We start from the raw sequence: 15,431 nt of genomic DNA on the forward strand, positions 1-15,431 counted from the left end.
ACATTTGGGTGCACGGTTCATGTCAAGCGCGTCGGCCCTGGAATCTCCAAGCTCAGCGATCGCTCGACTCCGATGGTTTTCATCGGGTATGAAAAGGGCTCCAAAGCTTATCGCGTCTACAACCCAACAAGCAAGAAAGTGCAGGTGACAAGGGATGTGGTGTTCGAGGAGTCAAGGCCGTGGGCGTGGCATGTGTCGGGCGCGGTGGTGGCGTACACTGCACCGACAACGTTCACCGTGGTTTACACCACGGACCCCGGCGTCCATGCAGTCGACCGCGGCACGCCTGGTTCCCCCAGCACGCCGCACTCTCCAACCACTCCCTCTACGCCTGCGTCGAGTGGCTCGCCCTCCGGCATGTCTACGCCTGGGGGGAGTGCGCTCGCGACACCATCGTCGTCCGAGACGTCCATGCCCGGGGGTAGCGCCCTTGGGACATCACAGTCCGAGCCGGCGACGCCTGATGGGGGTCGTGAGATCCGCTGGGCCACGCCGCTCACTCATGATGAGAACCGTCGTGATGTAGACACTCGCAACATCCCCTACCGGCGCCTCTTGTGCATCCTCGATGAAACAGAAGGGGATGCGGTACGAGAAGCCATGGAGCACTGTCTTCTCAGTGCGGAGGAACCAGCTGACATTGTTGAGGCCCTGGACAGCGCGTCCTGGAAACAAGCAATGGATGCAGAGATGGACGCGATCGTGGAGAGTGGCACCTGGCAACTCACCCCTCTACCTTGCGGGCACAAGCCGATCGGCCTCAAGTGGGTTTATAAGGTGAAACGCGACCCCGATGGGAACATTGTCAAGCACAAGGCCAGGCTGGTGGCCAAAGGCTACGCTCAACGGAAAGGCGTGGACTTTGAGGAAGTCTTCGCACCTGTGGCGCGAATGGAGACCGTGCGCCTCTTCCTCGCTCTCGCCGCGCACTCCGGATGGGAAGTTCATCATATGGATGTAAAGTCCGCTTTTCTGAATGGCGATCTGGCGGAGGAAGTGTACGTCATGCAGCCACCGGGGTATGTCGTCGCTGGGCGAGAGGGGGAGGTGCTGAAACTGAGCAAGGCTCTGTACGGGCTGCGACAGGCACCCAGATCTTGGTATGCTAAACTGGATGAAAGTCTCTGCGCACTTGGATTCAGAAGAAGCCCTCTGGAGCACGCAGTTTACCGGCGCGGAGATGCTCGATCCTTTCTGCTTGTGGGAGTGTACGTCGATGATCTGATCATCACAGGTACTGATACAGAGCATATCGCAGAGTTCAAAGATCAAATGCTGAAGCTTTTCAAGATGAGTGACCTTGGTCTCCTAACCTACTACCTGGGGATCGAAGTAACTCAGTCCAAAGGAGAGATTACCTTGTGTCAGTGAGGATATGCAGAGAAGATCATTGAGCAGGCTGGGATGGCTGGATGCAATCGTTGTTACACCCCCATGGAGTGCAGACTGAAGCTGAAGAAAGAAGATGATGCAAAACCTTTTGATCCATCCCTCTACCGCAGCATAATTGGCAGTCTAAGGTATCTTGTACACTCAAGGCCAGATATCACACATGCTGTTGGAATTGTAAGCAGATTCATGGAAAAACCAACAAGCACACACTGGACAGCTGTTAAGCAAATCCTCAGGTATGTGCAAGGGACTTTGAGCTATGGATGCCGTTATGTGCGTGGAGGGAGTGGAGACATTTTGGGATACAGTGACAGCGATCATGCAGGAGACGTGGGAGATCGCAAGAGCACCTCGGGGCATATCTTCTTTCTCGGTAAGAATCCAATTACCTGGACCTCCCAGAAGCAGAAAGTGGTGGCGATTAGCTCGTGTGAGGCTGAGTATGTAGCAGCTGCTGCAGCAACCTGCCAAGGTCTCTGGCTTAGCAGACTGATCTCAGAGATGAAGGGAGTAGATCCAGGGAAGTTCAAACTTTTGATCGACAACAAGTCAGCCATTGCTTTGGCAAAGAATCCTGTCCATCACGATCGCAGTAAGCATATCGATGTGAAGTTCCACTTCATTAGAGATTTCATTGAGCAAGGACAGGTGGAGGTTGATCATGTTGGAACTGAACAGCAGCTTGCTGACATTCTGACCAAAGCTCTTGGGCGTGTGCGCTTTGTGGAGATGAGGCAGAAGATGGGCGTCAGTGAAATCATCAAATGCCAACAAGCTTAAGGGGGAGATTTGTTAGACTAATGTGTGTGTGCATGGTGATGTGACCGGCGCATGCACGTAGGAGTAGGAGTGGTGTGCACTACACACGACCCTCACATTTTCTCTTTGTTTTTGTTTTTCTACCCTGGCTTTACTCCTAGTGGGACTTGGTCGCTGTGTGATGTGGTCGTGGGATGGCGCGGCCATCACGGATCATGGTGATCCCGCCGGGAGGTAGCGAGCTGGGGGTGGCTTCTGTAACAGAATAACCAGAGGAGAAGAGAACGCAGAAAAAGCTGCGAAGTTTGGCAGCGCAAACTCTCTCTCTCTCTCTTGCAAGTTCTTCTTCCTCTCTCACTCACGCTCGATCCGGCAACGACAACAACGTAGCCGGGCGATGCCGTCGTCCGCTAATTCTACAACCATGTGCCCCAGGAGCTACAACCGGCTCGCGGCAATGCTATAAGCATTCAAATGAGAGATGCAACGGGCGAAGCTGTGGTGGAAGGATGCTACAACCGTGCACCGTAGAAGCTACAACCATATTCGCCAGAGCTTCAACCGTCGGCGATGCTACATATGTGTACGCGGCGGCTGCTATCGGTGACGCCCGTCCCCGGCGAGGCTGCGGGAGCACACAGGACTTGCCTATGTTGGAACCGGCGATGGTGTAGGTTTCAACGGCGAAGACTGCTACCTGCTGTTTGCAGGAGTCCGTGAGCCATGGCAGCATAGAGTAGTTGTGCTTCAGGGATCAGGCTATGGTGATGCGCAAGCGGGTGACCACGCCTGCAGCGAGCCTGCACACCATACGGGGGAACCAACGCTGCTGCTGTGAGAGGAGGAGGTGCGGGGGGATTTTTCTTCGGTGACGATGCTAGACGAGGAAGACGACCAAATCAACAGGGGAAGCACATCGTGGGCGTTGGTGCATGTGGAATCCTATGGTCCTGGGGCGACCGGCCGAATTGTTGGGCCGGCGCCTAGCATCGGCCTTCCAAGAAGGTCATTCTCCTAGCTGCACATCATGCTGGATTGGTAAAACAGAAATGCGATGACATATGAAATGAAAGAAAGAACAAAGAAAGAAACCTCCTCCTCCCGCACCGCCCCCGCGTGGTGACGGGGAGGGGCCTTTGATCTGCACCGCCGGTCGCCTCCTCCTGCCTCCCCCTCCCTCGCCGCCAGCGTAGCCTGATCAATGTCGTCGCCGGCAGGGCGTCCTCTTCCCCTCGCGTGATGGGGGGGGGGGCGCTGGTCGGCCTCTTCTACCCTGGGCGCCGCGGTGTGGCGACTCGCCACCGTGGGTGATGCGGTAGTGTGGAGGTTTTCGTGGCGGTGTCGACCCGGGGTGGCGGCCCTGGAAGGTGGTTGTCGGTGTCAAAACCGGCGGATCTCGGGTAGGGAGTCCCGAACTGTGCGTCTAGGCCGGATGGTAACAGGAGGCAGGGGACACGAAGTTTTACCCAGGTTCGGGCCCTCTCGATGGAGGTAAAACCCTACGTCCTGCTTGATTAATATTGATGATATGGGTAATACAAGAGTTGATCTACCACGAAATCAGAGAGGCTAAACCCTAAAAGCTAGCCTATGGTATGATTGTTGATGTGTATGTTGTCCTACGGACTAGAACCCTCCGGTTTATATAGACACCGGATAGGGTTAGGGTTACATAGAGTCGGTTACAATGGTAGGATATCTGAACATCCGTATCGCCAAGCTTGCCTTCCACACCAAGGAAAATCCCTTCTGGACATGGGACGGAGACTTCAATCTTGTACCTTCATAGTCCAGGAGTCCGGCTGAAGGTATAGTTCGGCTATCCAAACACCCCCTAATCCAGGACTCCCTCAGTAGCCCCCGAACCAGGCTTCAATGACGATGAGTCCGGCGCGCAGATTGTCTTCAGCATTGCAAGGCGGGTTCTCCTCCAAGTTCCGTGTACCTGTTTGAATAAAGTCTGGTTTCTTGTAGATGTTGCGCTCCTTGGCTTCTACACCCAATAATGGTCGTTTTCCACGTGTCAAACGAATATGAAAAGTCTGAGTGTTTTTACGTTCACACCCCTAGCCGTATAAATGAGTTGCCCTTTTTAAGGGGATGAGGATTTAGATCCAATCCACACCTTCTCCTCTCCACGAGTGTTCATCAGAGCGCATCCGACAAAGGTCCATTCCACCATGGCCAGCCGCCGCAACTCCTCCTCTCGCCCTCCTAGCCCTAAGCCTGGATATTGGGAGAGATGTTCTACTCCGCATAGCGAGCTAGTGACGCTTCAGACCCAGGGATTTCTCCCCCCGGCCTATATGGTCCCGGTCCGAGCCGGTCTTGCCGTCTACAATGGCGGAGAGCAAGCAGAGAATGCCCCTAATCCATCCAAAGGAGAGTGGGTGTGCCTTGTTCCTTACTTAATAAGGGGCCTCGGATTTCCCATCCACCCATTTCTCCGGGGGCTGTTGGAGTTCTACGGCCTCCAGCTACATCATCTCACGCCTCCCTCAGTATTGCATATCACGGGCTTTGTAGCCTTCTGCGAGCTGTTCTTGGGTATTGAAGCTCATTTCGGACTGTGGAAGGAGCTATTTTGTCTCGTGCCCCGTTCTAAGAAAGGGTCAATGTATCAAGTGGGCGGAGCCGAAGTATGGCGCATCGCCGGGACCGGATATCTGTCCGGAACCCCAAAGAAGGCGTCCGAAGACTGCCCTCGGAATGGTTCTATATAGAAGACGTCTCGCTGCCGGATCCTGTCCGGATCGGCCTCCTAGAGTTTGATAATGCTCCTTTAAAGAAGCGCCTAAGCTGGCGTCCACAGAGCCCTCAAAGGGAAAGTGACAGGGACATCGTTTATCTCATGGGCCGAATAAGATTGTTAGCCCATTCCGGACTAACCATGATCGGAGTTATGGCCGAATGCATCATGCGGGGGGTGCAGCCGCTTCAGTACAGAAGCCACCCCATGTGGGATTTCAACGGGGAGGACGACGCCACCCGCTACGGCCGTAAAGGGCCAGATTCAGTTGCCGCTCTATTAAAGATCTTGTCCACTTTGTACAAGGGAGAAGAGGAGGAATTTCTCCGCGTCAACCCACAGGGTGGATTCTCTATGCACAATCCCCCAAGCTGGGTAGTCGCATTTACTTGCTCATCCGTTTAGTGTTCCCATTGCTAAATACTTAGTCTGATGACTTCAACGTAGGAACTGCGCCGGGCCGTTAAGGACATAAGCAGCCCACCTCCACAACCCGAGGACTCAGGACGGTCTCTCGACCCGGCCTCTCAAGAGGATCCGGACATATCTGTGGAGCTGATTGATGGAGTGTTCCATCAATTGAGCGAGGACAATGCCCTGGTGGCCATTACGACCGATTACCCAGGGCTAATCCGAACACCCCAGGTACCTGAGACCGAAGTCCCTGTACCACGGACAGGGGTCCGTCCACGCGTGTTTAATTTCCTGATTGCAACCGAACTTGCAGGGAAGGTTTTTGAGGCAGAAGGCCGAACCTGCGGCGGCAAACCAACCAGGGGCCACAGGGCCCCATGGGCAGAAAAGAGGTGTAGTCCGGACCGAGGCATCAGCGCGAAGGTAAGGCACGCCCCTTTATCTCAGTTGTTATAACTTCGAGGCACATTTAACACTCGTGCCCTTTTCAGGACAAAGAGACCTCGCCGGACTATATCCGGAGAGGCTGCTAATCGCGCCTCCACCAGCCAGGCTCCAAAGCCCGGTCCGGGGCGGAAGCGAGCGCGAGGCGTGTGCCAGACGTTCCTCCGACGGAGGATGCGGACGGGTTATCTGCCACCAACTCAGAGGTGGAAAGTGCCATGAACCACAGGCGTCGCCGGACAATTCTTCACGACGCTTGCTTCTCCCAAGAGGCATTAGATGCCTTCAATTCGGGAGATGCGCACCTCCGTGCCGCTCAAAATGGTCTAGCCAGAGCCACGGAGCAATATGTAAAAGACATATGGGTAAGAAAATTTTGGTAATTATATATGTAGCAGCAGCCCCCGAGACTGAATACAGTTAGAATAATTGGTTTAAGGATCATTTGAAATGCAGGTTCTTACAGAAAAGAATTCCCTACTGACCTAGGAGCTGGACGAGTGCAAAGCCCAACTGGAGGCCGCACTGGCCGTGGCAGGGGAGCCTAAGGAGACCCCCTCTGGTAATATACATTTCAAAAGATAAGTATGTGGCAAAGCACGGCTTTTGTGCGAATCTGACAAATAAAATTGCAGATGGCGCCGGATTGAATCCGGAAAGGCAACACCTCGAACGCCAACTAAGGGCTGGTGAGAGGGTGCTGTTAAAGGTGATGGGGAGAAGAACGTTCTCCAAGATGCCAACACCCGGCTGGGCGTCGAGCTAAAAGATGTTTGTGCCCAACTGTCAGACTCCGTGAAGGAGAATCAGCGGCTTCGGCGTGGCATATTTAGTAAGTGCTTGAACGAACCTTTTAAAGGAAAGTTCGGCGGTGCCGTTGATTAACAGAGCAATATCCGTAGGTATGTTAACAGGTCGTCCTGCAGAGGAGATGCCCAGTTCTACGGGTGACCTTCTTCCCGAGCTCTTGCAATTGCTCGATCGAGTTTGGCAGGCGATGCGAGGTGTCGCCCAGGTCCTGTGGCCATCCGTCTCCACACCCGAAGGTCTTGGAGAGCTTGCGAAGAAGTTAAGGGGAGCACGGCGGCGCTTTCAGTTGTGGAAGATATCAGCCTGCCATCAAGGTGCTAGGGAGGCCTGGGCCATGGTGAAGACGCGGTATTCACAGGCCGACCCTAACCATATGGCTGAGGTTGGTCTTGTAGGGCCCGATGGGAAGGAGATCCCTGTAAGCTTAGTGTACGGCCAAGTAGAGTTGGCCGCAAAGTACTCCCAGCAGGACTGTAAATTAGACAGCCTGTTAGATGGTATTGAAGAGGAATACAATCAGTCAAAATGACTATGTAATCGAATTGACACTTTAATGCCTTCTAGCCGGATTGTAGATCATTTGTCATGGCCGACCTTTTCGCTTCAACCTCGGGGCCTGACGGTCCAGAGTGTGTCCGAATTCCCATGCGGTTATATAGGAACCGGGGAATGCGTGGAGACCAGGCGTAGGGGTCATTAGTGCGTGAACAGACAAGTGCCCGACTAGTTATGTTATATTACATGGTTAGTAAGAAACATCTTCCAGGGAGAATAGTTCCGTTAGGGGTTCCTTTCCCTGGGGGGGCATGCCCTAAAGTGCATGTCCATGCTGCGAAAAGAAACGCAAGAAAAACGCCTGGGGGCACATAGATAAAGAAAAAGATCATCTTTAGTTCACCGACCGAATATTCTCTTAAGAACGCCAGCTTTCGGCTTCACCCAGTCTGAGGTACACGTCCGGCTGATCCGGCAATAACAATCGCAGAGGTGCTCCCTTTACCACCTAGCCGAATAATCGGGAACGTAGGGGTAAGCATAGGAGCCAGGCAACCCAGCTTGGCCAAAACTTAAGTCATATCGATGCATATGATGGTGAATAAAAGGTACATGCGGAAGTTTGACACATGTGTTAGGCATGAAACCCGTATAAATAAACTTCTGTTTAAAGAAGGCCCCAGGTTTACTGAGCGCGGATAGCGCGTCAATTTGTGAGCCTTTAAAGGTTATAAGAGAGAGAAAAAGGGAGAAGGAGAGAAATGTACGACGGACAGTATATAAAAAATGGACAGAGTAAGGAGACGAACACAGGGTCCGGCGCTAGGCATAGAATCTTCGGAGACGGGCTGCGTTCCATGGGTTTGGCTCGAGTCGGTTATCCGATGCATTTCGCAGGCGGTACGCTCCACCAGTCAGGACTTGGTCAATTATGAAGGGACCTTCCCACTTGGGCTTGAGTTTGTCCTTTTTCTTGTCCGGCAGGCGTAGAACTAATTCGCCAACGTTGTAATTTTTGGCCCGTACTTCTCTGCTTTGGTATCTTCGAGCTTGCTGTTGATAGAATGTGGAACGGGCTTTCGCCACATCACGCTCCTCCTCTAATGCGTCCAAACTGTCCTGCCGATCGAGCTCGGCTTCTCTTTCCTCGTACATGCGCACTCGAGGTGAGTCATGAATTATGTCGCAAGGCAGAACTGCCTCTGCGCCGTACACCATGAAGAATGGTGTGTATCCGGTGGTGCGATTCGGCGTGGTCCGCAGCCCCCAGATTACGGAGTCGAGCTCCTCTACCCAGTGCGTGTTAGATTCCTTGAGGGACCACACTAGTCTGGGTTTATTGCCGCTCATGATAAGACCATTTGCACGTTCGACCTGGCCGTTAGTTTGTGGGTGATAGACGGAAGCATAATCAAGCTTTATGCCCATATTGTTGCACCAGAGTTTTACCTCGTCGGCCGTAAAGTTCGTGCCATTATCAGTGATGATGCTGTGGGGGACGCCGTAACGGTGTACGGCCCCGGATATGAAGTCTATCACAGGTCCGGATTCGGCCGTCTTAACAGGCTTGGCTTCTATCCATTTGGTGAACTTATCCACCATGACCAGTAAGTATTTGTGTTTGTGGGTTCCGTCTTTAAGGGGTCCAACCATATCAAGCCCCCAGACCGCAAAGGGCCAAGTGATGGGGATAGTTTGGAGGGCGGTGGGTGGCATATGGTTTTAGTTTGCAAAGAGCTGGCAGCCGGTGCATCGTTGGACTAAGTCCTGAGCGTCTGCCCGGGCCGTCGCCCAATAAAAGCCTGTACGGAAGGCCTTGCTTACCAGGGACCGGGCTGCAACGTGATGACCGCCGAGTCCGGCATGGATTTCAGCCAGGAGATTCTGCCCCTCGTCTTCGGAGATGCACCTTTGAAGGACTCCGGTAGTGCTTTTCTTATAAAGCTCTCCCTTGCGGACTCTGTAGGCTTTGGATTGCCGCACTATGCAGCGTGCCTCATTTTGGTCCTCGGGGAGTTCCTGCCTAGTAAGGTAGGCGAGGAATGGTTCTGTCCACGGGACGATGATGGCCATTATTACGTGGGCTGAAGGTGTTATTTCAATGGCAGAGCCTCCGATTGTGTCAGAATGTTCGGTGTCGGGCAGTGCGGTTGGGTCCGGGCTGTTATTGTTTGGCTCCCCTTCCCATGCCACGGATGGCTTGAAAAGCCTTTCCAAGAAGATGTTGGGGGGACTACATCGCGTTTTGCGCCGATGCGTGCCAGGACATCCGCCGCCTGATTGTTTTCCCGGGCTATATGGTGAAATTCAAGTCCCTCGAACCGAGCTGACATTTTTAGGACGGCGTTGCCGTAAGCTGCCATTTTCAGATCCTTGGCATCGAAGTCTCCGTTTATTTGGGAGATTGCAAGGTTCGAGTCCCCGCGCACCTCTAGGCGTTGGATGCCTATGGATACTGCCATCCGGAGACCATGTAGAAGGGCCTCATATTCGGCCGCATTGTTGGAGTCCATGTACAGAATCTGTAGTACGTATTGAACTGTGTCTCCTGTGGGGGACGTCAAAACGACGCCAGCCCCACTACATCACACCCTAGATTTTCCCTACCGCTGTGTGTTGGGAAAAGTTTCTTTCTCCAACGGACTGTTGGTCGGAAAAATTTCTATCAAACTGTTGGTCGGTAATACTTACGTAGCACGACCAACCGTCGGTCGGGAATACTTTGATATTTGACGTCCGACTGTCGGTCGGGAAAGCTCTTGTTTCCATCACACTGTTGGTCGGCGAATATTGCCGACCGACTGTTAGTTGCGAATTGGGCCGGCCCATCTTTGCGCGCGACCGGGCCGAAAACTTAGCGCCAACCCCCCCTCGTCCTTTTCTATTCGGCCTACAGGTGTCACGACCGCGTCCAAATTCCCCAAACCCAAATCCTCATGCGCGCTCCCTCCTCCCCTCCCCCCGCCGCCGACCGCTAGCAATCTAGCAGCCCACACGCCGTCGGCCGTCGCCAGCACGGCCTCACCGCGGCAGCGAGGTTTCAGCCCTGCCCCCTTCATCCTCAGGCACCCCCCACTGCTAACACTTTTAACCCTCGGGCCGCATGTTCTCGAAGTCAGAGCACCGACGCTGAGAGGCCAAGGAGCGGTGGTGAACGCCGCCACCCCTCTCAGATCCGGGGGTGAGATAGAGAGGTGGGTCACCTGGGAGAGGGAGAACTAGCCCCCGCTCTCGTCACCAAGGCGCCTCCACCGCCGCCGCCACGCCAGGGGCCTCCATCGATCTGCACTCGCCGGATCTGTTCAAGGAGAATCTGGCCATTGACTGCCGGTGCGTTCCCTCCCCCGATGGTGAGTGGTATTTTCCCTCCCCTGCTCCCTCTCCACCCCTTCCCAATCAGTGCTACCGTGGTTTGATTTGTTCCATTTCCTTTTTCTCTTCAGATCCGCCATGACTTGTGGTAATTCTTCTATCCAGCAAGCAGCTCTTCGGTTGGGAGTTGGAGCAGAATGTAAGATTTGGTTTAGGTTATACGGTATTTTGTTTAACTGTCCAGAATCAATTAAACAATTGCAAATTTGTACTACTAATTCTTATAGTGAAAAGTTAGACGTCAGGTCATGGTTTGATAGGTGTAAGGTTGTGGTTTGGTAGTTTCTAGCGATTCTGTAGTATAATCGATAAAATCTAGTAGACATACAAGAGTATAAAATTTGGCTTTATGCTCTTCTTTCCTGATGATGACTTCGGCGGCAATTTTATTTTCTTCTATTGCTTTTAATGTTTGTCTGCAGTGGCGGAGCTACAAAGAAAAGCCTGGGCGGGCCAATCTAAAAAAACACGAAAAAAAATCAACTCAAGGAAAGGATGATGAGCTGCTGCTGAAAAGTCTTCCTCAACTTAATCTGTAACGTACATCTCTTTTTTCACTTGAAAACCAAATCGATTTTGCATTGATCAGCCTTGCTACCCAGTGCCTATGGAAATTATCTACTATCCAAATTAGGATGTGTATTATCAATTCACTGAATTTCGGAGTGCTATAGCCTACATTTTATAGGAAAATTAGACTGCCTGGGAGATGAGAGTTTGTGGGTTGTGCATGTGCCTGTGCTAGTGCAGCAGCGCTCCTCGCCTAGGTCTGCACTTGCCGTCACCCGGCTGGGCGCAGCCGCTGCTAGCTGCCGCCTGGGGCGTGGCCAAGCCACCGCGGCATGGGTCGCCCTGGAGCATCCGCACTCCGCATCGCTCTAGTTCTACGCTGCTACTCGCTGCGGCCATCAGCTGGACCTTAATTTGCGGCTCCGCCCCACCTCTCTCTGTCCCTCTGTGCAGCTGTACGTGTGGCTCGTGCCCTAGCATGGAGGGCGACTGAGGCTGGATGCAAGGAGAGAAGCCTGACGAGGCAAGACAGCATGCGAGTGAGGCAGTCGTGGGCTGGCCTGCACGTATATAGCTATATTTTTACCTCAGCGGCTGGGCGGGCCATGGCACACTTTTGCCCTCACGACGCTCCGCCAGTGGTCTGCACCATTCGAGCTAGCATGTTTTGCACCAAGAAATTAAAGTGCACAGTGTTTTTTCATCAAATATTCATCTATAGGCGTATGGCCTTTATTTTGTTTATTAAAGGCAGAACCAATTGGCAGGTGCAACAGCTGCACCATTTATGTAGGCAACCTCCCTGCAGACATTCTTAAGAGGGAGGTTGAGGATATCTTTTACACGGTCCATATTCAATTTTGTGTAATGATTTTGGCATTAGCTTTCCTTGTGGCTTTGGCAATTATGTAAAGATAATTGACTATATCACAAACTAATGAAGTTTTTGACCAAGTTTTCACTGTAAGTTGTACATAGTAAGGAAACTATGCTATAGGTTGCAGCTCATTTACAAGGCATTGTAAGGAATTAAAATCGATTTATTCATGCCTTAATTTTATTTATCATTATGCAGCATAGACATATTGTGGATATTGACTTGAAGATTCCTCCATGACCTCCTGGTTATGCTTTTCTTGAGGTTAGTATTTTGTCATGGTCATGTAGAATTTTCACTGTAATGTGAGGCTTATACTTAGAATTTGTAATAGAAGTCTTATTGTTATTATTTGGGATTCAAAATAGTCTCTTAACTATGTGTATATTTTTTGGGTTGATATAACTAATGATCTTTTTAGTCTGAGGATCCTTGTGATGCCGATGATTTAATTTATGGTCGTGATGGGTATGACTTTGATGGCTACGGGCTGCGGGTATGCATGTAGTGCATGTTGCCTTTTTTTTGCTGAAAGCAAAGACTGATTTCTGGTGCCTGTTTTTTGAAAAGGTATTTCTCAGGTGGAATTCACATATCATGGTATTCCTGTATCGCGCACATATTGTCATATCATGGTATTCTTATCTCGCACGCATATCGGATACATATTTGGAAGTAGCAAAATGTACTGGTGGTATAACTGCATATATACATGTATTGTTCATATGCATTGTATGTTTCTCTAATGTGTTCTTGTAATATAATTGTTTTACAAGCACACAAACTGAGTTTCAGATCTTTATTTTATATATAGGTCTTAGATTTCAATTATAGGTCCTACATTTTGATTAAAAACACAAATGTAGAGTTGTAGGGATTTTTAGTTCTGGATTATTTAGCTCTCATGTCGTGGACTACAAATATTGTGGTTGGACGAGAACATTTTTTTGTTGTATTTTAAGTCAATGCAGACTGTTGTAGTTTTGATATCATAATATCTGTTTTGTAAACAACCTTCGATAACCTAGTGCTTTTGCTTGGGTTGGATAAAAGATACTTGTGGCGTATAGCAGAAAACCCTGCTTGATCGAATGCTCTTGATTTGTTTTCTTTTCTGCTGAAGCTTACTATTTTATGTTGTGCTTGTTTCCAAATTCCGTTTGACATACCTTTACAGTGCGCTGATTTCCATAGCTGCTAAACGTTTCCTGTAATATACCCTTATTATCCTCTAGGCTTGGTAATCTCGGATCTCAGCCTAATGCTAGAGCTCTCTTCAGATGGTTTCGACAATTGAGCCTGACTCGGGATATCAGTCCTGAATCTTTATTTTTTTCTCGTGAAATACTTACAACTTGGCAACTTGGCACGAGCCGCTATTGCCTTGCGCTCTTGAAGATAGTTGGTGATTTTTCACGTGGGAATTTCTAACAAGCAATGACTATGCCATCTGTATTTGAAGTTTCTATTTGTTTTCTAGATTTGTTTGTAATCCTCCCGCTGCTGCTGTCTCTCTAATTTCTAGACTTATGAGGTTGTTGTGAATGGTCTGATTACAAGGGATGCTACACTGCCTTATCAGTATGATGGTTTATGATATGTTGGCGAGGCTGTGCAAGGTCCATTGCATGGCCATCTAGCAAGGTAAACACCAACCATGTATTCAGTATATTACTCCGAATACCTTGATAATTTGTGTAATGACCCTATGCCATTGCAGAAGTTCTTGTCAACATCCTGTTGGGAAGGAAATGCATAAAGAACCTAGTATTCGGTTGTCCGCATCAACTGGATGATTTTGTAACGGAGGACATTCCTTGCTATTTGGAGATGCTGCATCTTTAGCTTTCATTTTGTAAAACTGGATCTATGTCGTGTCTTTTGACACTCAACCAACATGTGTAATGCACTTAATTATCTTTGTTTTTGTAGCAATCTAGGTGTAGTGACTCATTAGAACGAATGAACTATTTGTATGTGTGATGATCTAATGTATGATGCTATCATTTTTTCCGCTGTGTCCTTCTGGATTTAAGATTATGCATGTTGGTAATTTATGGATTTAAATGTACATCTTATATAGCATGTAGAATGTTGATGTAGTGAGTGCACCATGCCGTTGTGGTTGTTTGGATGGCCCAACTGAATGTTGGTCGGAAAAGATTACCCTATCTGATAGTCCATTGGGAAAGGCCCATGGCAACCCTGATGAATTGTTGGTTGGGAAAGATGAAAGATGCTCCATAGCCGACAAGCAGTCGGTCGGGAAAAGTATGTCGGTCGGGAAAGGGTTTTCCCGTCTGGACTTACCCCAACAGACATGATCGGTCGGCAATAGTTTTTCCTGACCGACTAGCAGTCGACAGAAGCTATTTTCCCATCTAACTTGGTTGTGGGGAATGCAGTGTCATGGTGTAGTGCCCCCAGTCCAGCCAACATTTTGGAGCCGTCGAAATCCATGATCCAATTTGAATATGTGCCGTACTCTCTAGGGAGTTCGGCCTCCGTCCATTCTGCGACGAAGTCGGTCAAAACTTGTGACTTGATGGCTCGTCGTGGCTTATAAGTTATGTCGAATGGGAGGAGCTCGATGACCCATTTCGCAATCCGGCCCGTTGCGTCACGATTGTTTATAATGTCGTTAAGTGGTACTTCTGAGGCTACTGTTATTGAACACTCTTGAAAGTAGTGTCGTAGCTTCCGGGATGCCATGAATACCGCGTACGCAATCTTTTGATAATGCGGGTACCGTGATTTGCAGGGAGTGAGGACAGTGGACACATAATAGACCAGCCTTTAAAGGGGGAATTTGTGTCCGTCCGCTTCTCGTTCGACGACGAGCACTACGCTTACCACCTGATGTGTTGCTGCGATGTACAATAGCATTGGTTCGCCAGTGTTTGGCGCGGCCAGGACTGGGTTTGTTGCCACTATGGCTTTTATTTCGTCGAGTCCGGCCGTAGCTGCGTCCGTCCATTTGAAGTGTTCGGTGCACCAAAGGAGGCGGTAAAGGGGATGGGCCTTTTCTCCTAAGCGGGAGATAAAGCGGCTTAGAGCCGCCACACATCCGGTTAACTTTTGTATTTGTTTGAGGTCCTTTGGGATATCCAGTTGCGACAGAGCTCGGATCTTGGCTGGATTTGCTTCAATTCCTCTGCTGGATACAATGAAGCCCAAGAGCTTTCCGGCTGGAACGCCGAAAACGCATTTTTCCGGGTTGAGCTTGATGTCGTATGTTCAGAGATTGTCAAATGTGAGTCTCAAGTCGTCTACTAGAGATTCAACATGTCTTGCTTTGACGACCACGTCCACTGTTTTACCGATCTGGCTTGCCAAACATGTCTGAATCATGCGCTGATATGTTGCGCCGGCGTTTTTGAGCCCGAAGGGCATCGTGTTGAACCAGAATGGCCCGCATGGTGTGATAAATGCCGTTGCGGCTTGGTCTGGTTCTGCCATCTTGATTTGATGGTAGCCAGAATATGCGTCGAGGAAACACAACGAATCGTGTCCTGCGGTTGCATCGATAATTTGATCGATGCGGGGGAGGGGGAAGGGATCCTTTGGGCAAGCCTTGTTAAGGTCTTTAAAATCAACACATAGGCGCCA

At 50.4% G+C, this 15,431-nt stretch overlaps 1 long non-coding RNA gene across 2 annotated transcripts; it reads left to right on the forward strand.

Annotated features, from left to right (window-relative positions):
• Nucleotides 1–10,002: 10,002 nt before the first annotated feature.
• On the forward strand, nt 10,003–13,832 carry LOC125523093. Of its 2 annotated transcripts, XR_007290102.1 has the most exons (6): nt 10,003–10,413; nt 10,507–10,574; nt 10,858–10,975; nt 12,021–12,086; nt 13,383–13,466; nt 13,543–13,832. It is a non-coding gene; the product is annotated as an uncharacterized LOC125523093 (long non-coding RNA). The 2 variants fall into 2 exon arrangements; XR_007290101.1 differs by having other exon boundaries at nt 12,021–13,466.
• Nucleotides 13,833–15,431: the final 1,599 nt, after the last annotated feature.

Source organism: Triticum urartu, chromosome 7 (genome assembly GCF_003073215.2).
Source record: "Triticum urartu cultivar G1812 chromosome 7, Tu2.1, whole genome shotgun sequence".
In the NCBI taxonomy this organism is placed as follows: domain Eukaryota; kingdom Viridiplantae; phylum Streptophyta; class Magnoliopsida; order Poales; family Poaceae; genus Triticum; species Triticum urartu.